Raw genomic sequence first — 13,696 nt, forward strand, 5'->3', positions numbered from 1 at the left:
AGAACAAATATAAAATAAAAAATAAAATGAATACAATGTAACAGTAAAACCGGCAATTCATATTTTGACGCACTGCACACACACACCTTTTTTCCTTCTTCTTTTTTTCAATAGTCTGTATTCTTTCACGTTCAATACATGAAAAATGACATTTCGTCGACTTGTTGCTGACATGTTTGGTGTAATGTCGTACATACAAATTTAATCTCATTCAGTAGGAATAAGAATTAAAAATGGATATTTGACACTTGTCATTCCAGTCATAAAAAATTAATGATGGAAATGAAAAAAAAAAGAAGACACGCTCTATACCCCCCGTAGCTCTCGACAGCTGCCTCACCTTACCATGTAATCTATGATTGATTTTTTTTTTCAGATCCCCTCACCCCCAGATGAGTTTCTATACACGAACACCTGACACACGCACATACACAAACACACACACACACACACACACACACACACACGCACTCACACACACACACACACACACACAGACTACACACACACACACACACACACACAAAAGCCACACATACACATACATACTCGCACACACACTCCACACGCAAAATGCATTTTACTAGTATTTTACTGGTATACTACGTCTACTGTGCTCATTGGCCTCCGATCAAACATAAAATATGGAAATAGGTTCGTCGAACTTGTCGAACAGGTGAGTGCATGAGAAAATGTATAGGGAAAAAAGAGAAAGAAAGAATGAGAGAGGGAAAAAAGAGAAAGAAAGAATGAGAGAGGAAAAAGTGGCAAGAGAGAAAAGAGAGATCGAAAAAGAGGGAGAAAGAGAGAGAAAAAAAAGAAGGAAAGAGAGGGAGAGACAATCCCGCTCTATGGACGGAATACAAGCAGAATACCAGAACCTTAAACTGCTAAAGCAGGTATCACATGCCGAATGAGTAAATAAAGCATTATTGGTATATAATACATGTAGAATAAATGTACCTTTAAGCAAAGTTTGAGGAAAATCGAATAATCAATGGTATTGTTTGTTTCGGTGGTTGGTGTTTCTTTGTTTTTGTTTTTGTTTTGTTTTGTTGGTCTTTTTGGGGTCGTTTTTTTTTGGGGGGGGGGGTTGGAGGAGGGGGGGAGGGGGTGGGGAACTATACAAATTGTCAATGACGAACTTACATAGGCCAGTTGAGTTCCCTTGGTTATGAGAAGATTAAAAAAGGCTGTTTGGCCACATAATACATGTAGCAAGTGGGTCTGTTGCAGAGTGCCATGATTTAAATAAAGAAATAAAAAAGGAGGAAAACTATAGCGTAAGAATAGACGCCCGAGATTGCCATGGAAACCCATTTTTTTTTTAGTTTGCCTCTAGAGTGGTTGTTTTTGACAATGCATTACAGCAGAGAGTCGATTTAAGCTCTTGTTGAGATAGGACAATTTGTGCCATGCTTAGGCTGTTCGATTCTACTCGAGACTCTTCCGGGACCGTCGCGTGTGATTTATTTAAGACGACTAGAAAGAGACAGCTTGTTTGGCACAAGGGAACGAGAGATGGAGAAAGGAGACGAGGATTTGTGTGAAACTGAAGACCATGAATTTATCCGAGATTTCTCGAACAAGAGTTAGATTGAAGCTAAAAACTACGATGCACAGTTTTTAGTCTTTCTTTCTTTTTTTCTTTTTCTTTTTTTGAAAACGTCATTTTTTTTATATTTTCCTATGCAATGATCTAACATTCTTATACTCCTTTTTGTCGAATTGCAGGTCAAAGACTCACTAAGCACTTTACTGGGCGCTGCGGAACCAATTAAAACACGCTATAGGCCCTACGAATAACAATGAATTCACTTTCGGGTGTCACAACCTTGTAAAGAGCTATGTTAATTCTTGTATCGCATTGGAAAATACGCTGACGAAAATAAACAGACTTCAATTGTCGAGAGGAAGAGCCGGTAATACTTTATTCCAAATACTTATGCGCATTCGCATTAATTGCGCGGTCTCCATGACCCTGCTCGGACAGTGTCTCAACGCAAACATATACTATAGATAATAACAACCATATATTTACTGATACTTTTAAAAGCCATTTTTAGTAGGGCAAATATGTGAAAAAGATGCTCACATCCGGCGGAATGTATGAAATTTTGTATAGAGGGGTATTTTGGGGGCGCTGATTTCAAAAATTGCCGGATCGAAGAGCTCAGACCACTATCTTCAGTTCTGAATGACATATAAGCCATTAAAATTTGATACATAGCAGCATTGTGAGTCAATAATAGATTAATTTGACATGTCTGACAAGCTGTGCGATAGCCAATTTGCATTTCCCTAAATTATGGTTGCCATGTTGGAATGTTGAAAATCTGTATCACGGGTTTGTAATGTAGGCTACCTGATTGAGCGCGCGTTTGTAAATGAGAGAGTGCTGCTGTATGTACATTGTGACGTCAGTGAAAGTGTATTATGCTTTATTTTTGCTGCACTTGTTTGATAGTGATCTATCCTGGAAAACCCATATTAACTATTTAAGTAAAATTTTGTCCAGAAACATTGGAATTTTAAAAAAGCTGAAATATAATTTCCCCATACATATATTACAAATGATATATTCAACAATGATTTCCCCTTACCTCAACTATGGAATTCTAGCATGGGGTAATTCGTCCAAATTTTTGCTTGATTCGCTATTCCTTCTTAAAAAACGCGCCATCAGAATTATCAATAACGCCGGATACTTATCTCACACAAATGAATTTTTCACAAGAATAAAATTCTGAAATTGATTGATTTGTTTGATTACAATCTAGGTATTTTCATGTATAAATACTCAACGAATGATCTTCCTGATGTTTTTCTTCACATGTTCAAAAGAAACTACTCAGTTCACAATTATCCCACCCACCAACGGGACGCTTATCACCTTCCACGTACTCGCACAATTTTCGTGATGAAAACAATTATGTATGTGGGACCGAAATACTGGAATGACCTCCCCCCTGAACTCAAAGGTTGTTTATCACTATCATCCTTCAAATGCAAATTAAGACAGTATTTATTGAATAATTACGCTACATCAGCTCATTGAAATTCTGTTTTGTGCTGTCCAGGACTATCCCGTTATACTGTACTCCAGGGTTGTTGTCATGTTAAACCAGACTTTAAGAGCCAGCTGTTTGCGCCCTTAAATTCTATCACTGTGTTTATGTATATTTTTTCCTTCTTTAAAGATAGCTGGGACGAGGAAACAGCTGGTATTTCACATTCTCACTGCACTGCAACTGGTTGTTGAATGTCTTTTTTTAATGGATTTGCAGGTGCATGTGTTCCCTTCTTAATACACGCAATGTACACATTTCTAATACTGTCTGAACGGTATCATTGTTATTATAACTATATTAAGTCATTGCCAGAACGACAATGGTTCATCCGCCTATATACAGCATGTGGCTTTTCCGACCCCTAACCTGCACTAGAGAAGAATTTGCTATATAACTGTATATTTGTACTTTTTTATTTTGTTTTTCTCTTATGTTCCGGTCATTGTTGTACCCGTGCTCCCCTTCTCAATCTTAAACTCGTTTTTAACCGGGACCTACGCTCAACAAGCTCGCTTTTAAGTAGGTTCCTTCATATTTCTTTAGCATTCATTCCCAGATTCCAAACTTAACAGATCGACCACTATTATGTTTTACATATTTGCAATATTCTATGTATGTCATGTATTTCATTTAATTTTGTTATATTTGATGTAATTTTTCATCGAGAAATATGAAAATAAATTGAAGTTGAAATTGAAATACCCGTAAATGTTAGTCGCGACGTTTGTCTTGACAGCCATATTGAAATTGAAAATGGCGGGCTCAGCGTTTGTCTCTACACATCACATTATTCAATTTTTTTAACCCAGCATGTTAAAATAACTGTTTGGACAAAATTTCGGTGTCACTCGTCATTTAGAACTCCAGATAGGATTTTAAACATTTCGTCGATCGAGGTGGCCATATTGGAAATCAAAATGGCGGCCGTCGGATGTTTGTCATACACTTCAAATTAGTCATAATCTTAATCATAATTAATCATTAATCATTAATATTCGAATTGTAAATATCAAAACGCTCTCGTGTGCCAAATGTAAAGGCCACGGGCATGACAGGTCTTTTTGAATCCAAGATAAAGGGATCTTTTATCATTTATATCCTTAACAAAAAAAGTCCTGTGGTACTTGTCGGTACCACACAATGTACCACACAAATATATGTTACCACAGGAACTGTGTGGTACTGTACCACAGGCTTGTAGGGTACTCCCTGTAGTACTTGTCGGTACCACACAATGTACCACACAAATTTATGTTACCACAGGAAATGTATGGTACTGTATTACAGGCTCATGGTACTCCCTGTGGTACTTGTCGGTATCACACAATGTACCACACAAATATATTTACCACAGGAACTGTGTTGTACTGTGTCACAGGCTGGTGTGGTACTCGCTGTGGTACTTGTCAGTACCACACATGTACAAAACAAGCATATTTATGTCACCACAGACACTGATGTGTGGTACAGGACAGTACCACAGGACAGTACAACAGGAATTGTCCTGTGGTATTTTGGGACATAGCACAGAACAGTACCACAGAAGAGTACCACAGGACATTACCACAGGAACTGTCCTGTGGTATTTTGGGACATTACCACAGGCCAGTACCACAGGACATCACCACAGGACAGTTTACCACAGGAAATTACCACAGGAAAGTACCACAGGACATTACCACAGGACAGTACCACAGGTCCAGTACCACAGGACAGTACCATAGGAACTGTCCTGTGGTATTTTGGGACATTACCACAGAACAGTACTATAGGACCAGTACCACAGGACAGTACCACATTGTATACCATTACCACAGGGCAGTACCACACAGCGTTACCACAGGACAGTACCACATGACCAGTACCACAGGACAGTACCACACGAGTTGTCATGTAGTAGTTTGCAGTACCACAGGACAGTATCACAGGAGAGTACCACAGGACATTACCACATTAACTGTCCTGTGGTATTTTGGGACATTACCACAGGACAGTACCTCATACAATTACCACAGGGCAGTACCACAGAACATTACCACATACAGGACAGTACCACATTACCAGTATCACAGGACGGTACCACAGGAACTGTCCTGTGGTATTCCGGTGGTATGTCTCCCAAAATACCACAGGAGGATCCTATGGTACTGTTCCACACAGAAGTACCACACAGCAAATTAACTGCATATTATCACACAGTAGTACCACATGGCAATACCACACAACAATACCACGTACGAGGCAAAATCACACATATACATTCGAAAATACCACAGAAAGATACCACAGAATATTCTTGAGGGTTTTTTTTTTTCTTAACAGTTTATACCACAGGACTATCACATCAGGAGAATATCACACAGCAGTACCTCACAGGAGTACCACACAGAAAAAATTGTAGGGCGGAACCAACTGAAATAATAAAAGCATAAACAAAAAAGCACATATTCCTCAATTAATTGATAGATGAGTTATGCTGTAAATTATAGAAATTGATTTTCCGTCACTTAACCTGTCCTATACTCCTCCAGTATTACCTATTAAGTGAAAATGCTGATGTAAAGCATGAGACATTTCATGTGGTACTTCTGTGGTACTCCTGTGGTACTCCTGTGGTACTCCTGTGGTACAAATTTTTACGTAGCTCATGAATATTCATAAAAAGCAATCTAGATTTTAGAAAATACATAAAAGGCTTAAAAAGTCGAAGTATTAATGATGGGACTCACTTCGAACTTTTTTAAAGATTGTCTAATCATGTCATGTTATTCCCAACATCATGAATATTGTTATGAAAGTGTAATTTCATATCTTGATAATAAAGTATTATCTAGTTAGTAACCATGCCTTAATGCATTACGGATACCTGATACGACCGATGACTAACTAGGAATAGGATGACTATATAGATCTATTATAGGACTAGAATGGCACTTGGTCATATGAGACTCTCGTTTCAGGTTATATGTTAGTGACGGGAAATGGAAATTGAGAAAGTGATGAAAATACTTTATTGAAGACTACTAGCTTTATTGTGAGTATATTACAGCTCATTAGACAGTTGTTGTGAAACAGGAGTTGTTTACAAAGCGCTCTTTGTTGAACGTGTTTGGTAATCACAGTCAGGAATTTGGAGTGTTTTAGGTATTCAAGATGACCATGTCACCGATGTATCAGAAATTAGTGTCTGGAATTAATGTACTCCCTATTTGTGATATGTAATTTGGTATATGTAGTTGGAAAATGGAAGGTTAGATTGGTGTGTTTAGAAATAGGAGTGAGAAAGATAATTTTCATAATTTTGTGAAATTTTGCTGTAAACAGAAATAGAGAGTAGGCGGATGAATATTAGTCATTTTCCAGGGGTTGAGTTGCACATGAATGCGCCCTTTGTGCTGGTCGTATGTCCCGCGGGAAATTTGGACACTTGCACTGCACACTGCACGACACACACCTTCGCACTCTCGCACCGTAGGACAAGCAACCTGCAGCAATGGGTTGAGTCTGGCTGTTTTCTGCCTGTTATGATGTCTTTTGGTTTTTGGCAGTTTCTTTTGGACAAGACAAACTGCAAGTCCTTTACATTGTGTTATAGATATCAAGAAAAAGATATTTGTGACAGTATAAAAATCCGTTTTTAGTTAATTGTATACACGTGTACATTGTTATAAAACTGACAGATGTCGGGTGAAATTTGTTTGAGTTAAACTAATGACAGTATAAATCGGGTTGTTGGAAAGTAAATGGGAGAAATTTGAGTTGATGTGATTTTTGTTCTATTCATAGAAATAATATGAACTGAGAAATCATTTGTGGTATTTATTGTATGTCAAAGTGTGAATTTATGTGGAGGGTGTTTTAATTTGAGTCAATTCAAAATGGCGGCGCCCATGATTTAGATTGTTCAAAATGGCGGCGCCCATGATTTAGATTATTCGAGATGGCGCCGCCCATGACTTAATGATGTTACATGCCGCCAGTTTATAAATTAATCAATGGTTGTTATAGTAATTTCATGCTTTAATGTATAGAATGATCATAATTTTGATGAGTACTGTATTCAAAGCATGGTCAAGTAAATGTATAATTGATTTATTTCTTTGAGTTGAATGATTATAACTTTGATTGAGAAATTTGTGTAAAGTTTGATAGAAGAGAATTGAATCTTTGTGTTCCTAAATGAACATTATGATAGTACAGTGGTATACTGAAGAATCAATTTACTGTATTTATTTTTAGTGTGCCATGGGTGAGATGTTCAGCCCTCCGGTACTGGTGTTCTCATGTCTGAGGATGAGGGTTCATACTTCCAAAGGGCGAGTTGCTACCTGACTTAGGGTAGGCATGAATTATTTATGAGCAATTGTTCATCATTTTTGTGTAATGTGCAACTGTTTGTGATACAACAATGAATATTTTTGGTGATTTATCTATTGCTAAAAAGGGGGAAAGCTTTCGGTATGCAGAAACTGAAACAGATTTACATGGAAGTAATTATTGGTATGTACATGATTTATGATAGTCGCTATGGGGTAATGATTAAATTGTTTATTCGAGTGCATGTTTAGATGGTACATGCGAGCTTAGATGGTGGTTGATTAGAGTTTCCTTGATACAATACTAGTTCATTTATCGGGCAATTAATGAGTCATTGAGTTTTGTGGATATCCTGGGAAGTTTGGATATTCGAGATAATTGTGTGGATAGCGAGTCCACGAGTTTGAAGACAATTTATTGTATATTGCATCATAGCTTCTATCTTGATCTGCATTGAAAGTAATTACATTTGTAGATTTAGCAAAAAATATATACATACAGTTTTCACATTTTGGGAAGTGCTCTTGCATTGCGAAAAAAAAAGGGGGATCAGTTTATTAAGAAATGAAATGTTGAATACAAACTTATGATTGTTTTCCTGTTTCGTGCAGGGTTTTCTTTTTTGTGTGTCGATTTACTGACACCAATAAAGTCAAGTGAACTACAATCCTGCGTCCACTCATTCATTTGAGTCCTGGGGTCTATCACCACATCATCACAGCCCCCTAACGTACCACCTATCCACGACATTAGGAGTAGGACAGGTTATCAAGTATAGGGCCATGTTTGTCCTGAAATCTATCACTCGCCTATGATTCCTTGATATGTGGCTAAGATTCTCCCAGATTTTTATTATTTTTTTATTTTTTTTTGGATCTATTCTGTGTGGTACTCTTATGTGGTACCATGGTAATGCTGTGTGGTACTGCCCTGTTGTTATGCTGTGTAGTAATAACCTGTGGTACTGTCCTGTGGTAATGTCCCAAAATACCACAGGACAGTTCCTGTGGTACTGTTCTGTGGTACTGGTCCTGTGGTATACTGTCCTGTGGTACTGCCCTGTGGTACGTCCAAAAATATCACAGGACAATTTCTGTGGTACTGTTCTGTGGTACTGGTCCTGTGGTACTGTCCTGTGGTACTGCCCTGTGGTACTGCCCTGTGGTACGTCCAAAAATACCACAGGAATTCCTGTGGTACTATCCTGTGGTACGTCCCAAAATACCACAGGACAATTCCTGTGGTACTGTCCTGTGGTACTGTCCTACGGTACTGTCCTGTGGTACCGTCCTGTGGTACCAAAGGACTTTTTTGTAGTGACGGCGGCCATATTAGAATTCAAAATGGCGGCTGACCTAGTGGTCAGATCTCTTGGATCCGGCAATTTCTTAAATCAGCGCCCCGACATACCTCTATGTGCAAAATTTCACACTCTCCGCCGGATGTGAGCATCTCGACCAATTTTTGCTACATATCTGCCCCACTACATTGTGAGCAGTGATTAGAAAAATGTTCGAGTTATCACATTAGTTGATGCAGATGGTGTAGGTCAATTGTATCACAAATCATCCTACGATATGAAAAATCAAAACCCATTATGCCTAAAATATAAGAATATATCACTATTTTCTCAATAAACCGTAACTGTAGACGGGTTATTCTAGAAAACAATTTCATTAGTATTATTGTTAACATTTCGTATATCTAACAAGCTTGTTGATTATACTGACTATCATTACATGTATTTTTCTACATCGGTTGTTTTCATCCCGACATTTTGAAAATATTTTGAAACACTAACGCTGGATTTTTGTTTCATCTGCACATAGTAAATAATGTCTTTAATGTTTATGGGTATTTATGAAGCTCTTGTACGCTGGATCCTGTTATAAAGAAGTGACCGTGTGCACAAGTTGACGAGCTGCTAGCATTCGATGTGCATCGTACGTGAGCGAAGCCGACGACGATTCACTCGCTCGGCCTTGCCATCACGCTCTGGGATTCTGTCGGAAGTCGTCGTCCCCAGTGAAGAAGCAATCTAAGGACAAGTTCACCTTCAGAGACATGTGGACTGAGTGAATGCAGCAATATTAATAGAATACATCAGCTATAGTGTGAGGAAAATCGGACAATCCGTTCAAAAAATATGAATTTTTAAAGTTTCTGCTTAGTCACTGCTGGATGAGAAGACTACTACACCTTGTGATGTCACATACTCTATGTACAACGATATAAAGAAAGTATAAGGAAAATTCAGGACATTTTCACTTTTCTCGCATAATAAAAGAACGCCTAACTTCCCTCTTTCAGAAGGCAGGGTGAGTAATATTACCCTTAACACACGTCCCTGACAAGTTGAGGAAATGTGCACCTTTTTCGCAAAGTACAATTTCGTGAAATTCTCTTTATATTTTCCTTATATCGTATTTATGTGACATCATAGTACACTCTAGTAGTCTTCTCATCCAGCAGCGACTGTGCGGATACTTAAAAAATTCATAACTTCTTAACAAATTGTCCGATTCTCCCCAAACTTTCACTGAGAATGTGCTCTACAAATATTGCTGCATTCACTCAATCCACATGAATATGAAGGTGGACTTGTCCTTTAAGGTCGCCGACTTCACCCTTCCACGCAAGTTTTATTTGATCATCATGATCATCTTTTTTTAAAATCTGAATTATTATCTTTCTCAAACATTCTGTGCGAGTTCATAATAAGTCATTCTTTACCTCATAGTCATCACACTGTTTTTTTTTTGTGATCTTTGATTCACATCCTTCAATTGTCTTTAATTCCGATTTCAATCATGGTCACCGTAATTACTTTATTTATAGTGTTGTTTTCTGAGTTTCATTATGATCGTCATATCGTTTTAGTAATCTTCGCTTATCTTTCGCTTATTTATATTCGTTATCATGTGTGAACCCTAATAGATGTTCTTCACTTTAAATGTACCATTGGACACGTTACAGATTTAATTTGAACCCTCCTATTGTGAACCTCTTTGTCAATATGCGAATTTGAATATTCTGAATGAGCTTGCGACAGGTTGAAACGAAGTTGAATAACCGTTGTCGAAAATGTATGCGCATTCAATGAATGAATAAAAATGCACTAACGCGAAGTGGATTGCTGCATAGTTAATTTGAGTAATGAAAAACACATTTGGATGACGATGTTTTGATGCATGAGCGTACTTGCTGAAAATTAATGCTTTCAATATGAAATTGGACATTACTCTGTTGAATGAGAATTTAATGAAATTGGCCGGGAAAAACAGCAATATTGATTCACGCTCGGCGTAGACAACTACTTGCATAAAAAAGAGCTACATTATAGAAATATGGACATAGACGAAAAGCGTAGAAGATTGCTTCGTTAGTTTATGTCTGATATATCTGAAGAGGACTTGCTTTCCGTGTGTAGACCGCCATTACATTAACATCATGTGGAAATTTGCGCGATATGATAATACGCCCGACAGTATAACTTAATAAGTTGTCTGTAACATATGGCCGTTGGCGGGCATGCCACATACCCAATCCTTTCTTTGTCGTATTACGGACAGTACAGCCTTGGGAATAAATTCAGCGATATTAGTTGAGCTGTATTGTACAACTAGCATTTACAAGCATCAATAAGTATTGTTCCACACCAGTACACAAATGCTCAGCCATGTGGACAATATGAAATAACCTTGTCATTGTGCTCCTACGCAGAAAAAAAAAGAAGCAATCACAATCGGATATGAAAAATGCACAATATGCATCTTTGATGGCGGTATAATAATGAAACAAAGTTTGGTGTCCAACGGTTGTCATGGTAACTAATTAGCATCGATCTAAATCTTTTGTTACTTGATACATGCAGCTCGTCGTTGTGCTTACATAATGCAAAATGTCGAGTCGTGCATTGCGGAGAGAAAGTACATTCAGGTGAAATACACAAAACATCGACAGAGTGGATGACTAAGGGGATCTTGATCCATGGACGTTGGCTTCTGAAGTTCATCAATTCCACAGAGGGAGAAATGATTTTTTTTTTGATAGTACAATGATCAAGGGAAATAGAAACGGAACGTAATAGGATTTCGTCATCTTATTTTCGTTTAATACTATTTCAAAAAAAAAATGAATTATACACGCACAAAACATATGCTAAAAAGAATATAAAATGTTATACATATTTTAGACATCTCAAAATATAGTACAATCACAAAATAAAAATGTTGTAAATCGAAAAAGAAACACTAAATGACGTTGGAAATGGAGGTGACGCTAAAAAAAAAAATCAATAAGGTACCTAAAAATGTTGGCTTCAGAGAAACATGATCATATAGTGACAGTGAAATTAACATCGGGCATCGACACCAAGAACTAAAAACCCCAGCTAAGCCCTAACAACAATTTGACTTTGCTAATAGACAGCAGCCAAGCCCTAACAACAATTTGTCTTTCCTAATAGACAGCAGCCAATTCTTGCCTTCCTTAAAAACAAGGGAAAAAGATGCTGTAGCGTGTCTTACGAGATTGATTTTAGCCATCATTTCCAAATGAAAATTAAATCATATAGTCAATCTATGGAATCAATAATTAAACAAATTTATCTATTCTTTCATTCACTCATTAATTCATTCTTTCATTCCCTCTCTCATTCTTTCATTCACTCATTTATTCATTCATTCATTCCCTCATTCATTCATTCATTTGTCCATTCGATTGTTCATCTTCATTTCTAATATACAGGTATATTACCAATGACGAAATAATGGTATATTCCATGTAATATGATAGAATATAATAATTATATATCATGATTTTTTTAAAGGTCTTGTTCCAGAAAAGACTGGAAATGAAAATTGAGGGGCTGCTGAGAAGTGAAACTCTATGATGCAGAATTAGCAATCCCCGTATATACTTACGGTATGTGAATTACTATACGATACGTTTATATGCAAAAGACTAGTTACAAAAATAAGTACAGATACAACAACCCAACCAGTGGAGAAATACACTCTCTATTGCATTACTGGCAACATCTTACGCACGCACACACACGCACACACTCGTGCACACTCACACATACCCTCACGCATTATAGTGTAAAATATTTAGAGGCAGAGCAACAACATAAGAAAAAAAATGAAAGGAGGAAAGACAAGTGTGCGGTCACCAGGCGAACAACAGCTCTACCGTAGATCTACGCACACACATTAATCCTTATCCCTCACAGGTTTACGACATTATCATTCTCTTTATCTCTCTCTCTTTTCATTCCAAAAGATCTTAATCGAAAACAGCGGATAAAAGAAAATAAAGCAACAGGAAGCGGAACAGAGATCGTGATTTCACTGTTTCAGAAGGGGAAGGTCGCAAAAGCTCTCCGTAGTTTAAACGGCGTTAAAGGTCTTCTAACATCCCTGCTGCAAACGTCACTAAATTTTGCATGGTTCAAGAATAATTTCTCCTACCATCATAAAAAATCATATGAGATATCACCGTAATACACCTCAGAGTTTAAAAATAACAACAAAAACAACAACAACGCACAGAAATGAAAATTTGACCTCATATCACTCGCAAAATGTAATCCCCTCTAGTGCCGAGAGTAATGGTTGGATATTTTTCCCCCCGGGGTCCAAATGCATTCACTGGAAATCTGTGTAGTCCTTTTGTATTACCCCTCCATCATAAAGCAGTTTACAATTTTACTCTGAGAAAAGGTCTGACCAACTACATTTGCAATATGCCAGCTTGTGAAAGGAATCTGATTTTCAGTGTTGCAAAAAGGGACATGCAAACTTTAACTCGAGCTTCAAGAGCAGATCGAATTTGCTGATGCGACAATAGCCATGTTTTCTCCCACGAGCGCTTCCTTTCTCCTGACGTCATTATCACCATGTCGCGCGGTTATGTGACGCTTTAAGTGTGCAGAGGTGCATGCCTCCATTAGTCGATGCTACTTGGAAACAATGCTGGACCGCATTCGATGTGAGAAAGTGATTCATCCGTAAGTATAAGCCGTGGAATTTGCCAATCTGAGGCTTGTGAGCTCATTTTGTAGCAATTTGCCGATGCGAATAATTGAAATGGCGCGTGCTGCCATGATCAGCACCATAATATCAGCAGAGGAGAGGAGAGAATGAAACCAGCCAAATTTTCCGAAATGAAGGCAATACACCAGCGAAAAAAAAAATAGACAAACGCGCAAACAAAATCCAGGTTGCGACTGACGATATCTTAAAGAGTGGATGTTCACTCTTTAGGTTTCCCGTATCTCTTCCGAGGACTCGCATGTCAAATTG

This window comes from Diadema antillarum, unplaced genomic scaffold, assembly GCF_040938485.1.
Source record: "Diadema antillarum isolate AM-2024a unplaced genomic scaffold, OU_Dant_1.0 scf00000226, whole genome shotgun sequence".
Classification (NCBI taxonomy): Eukaryota; Metazoa; Echinodermata; class Echinoidea; order Diadematoida; family Diadematidae; genus Diadema; species Diadema antillarum.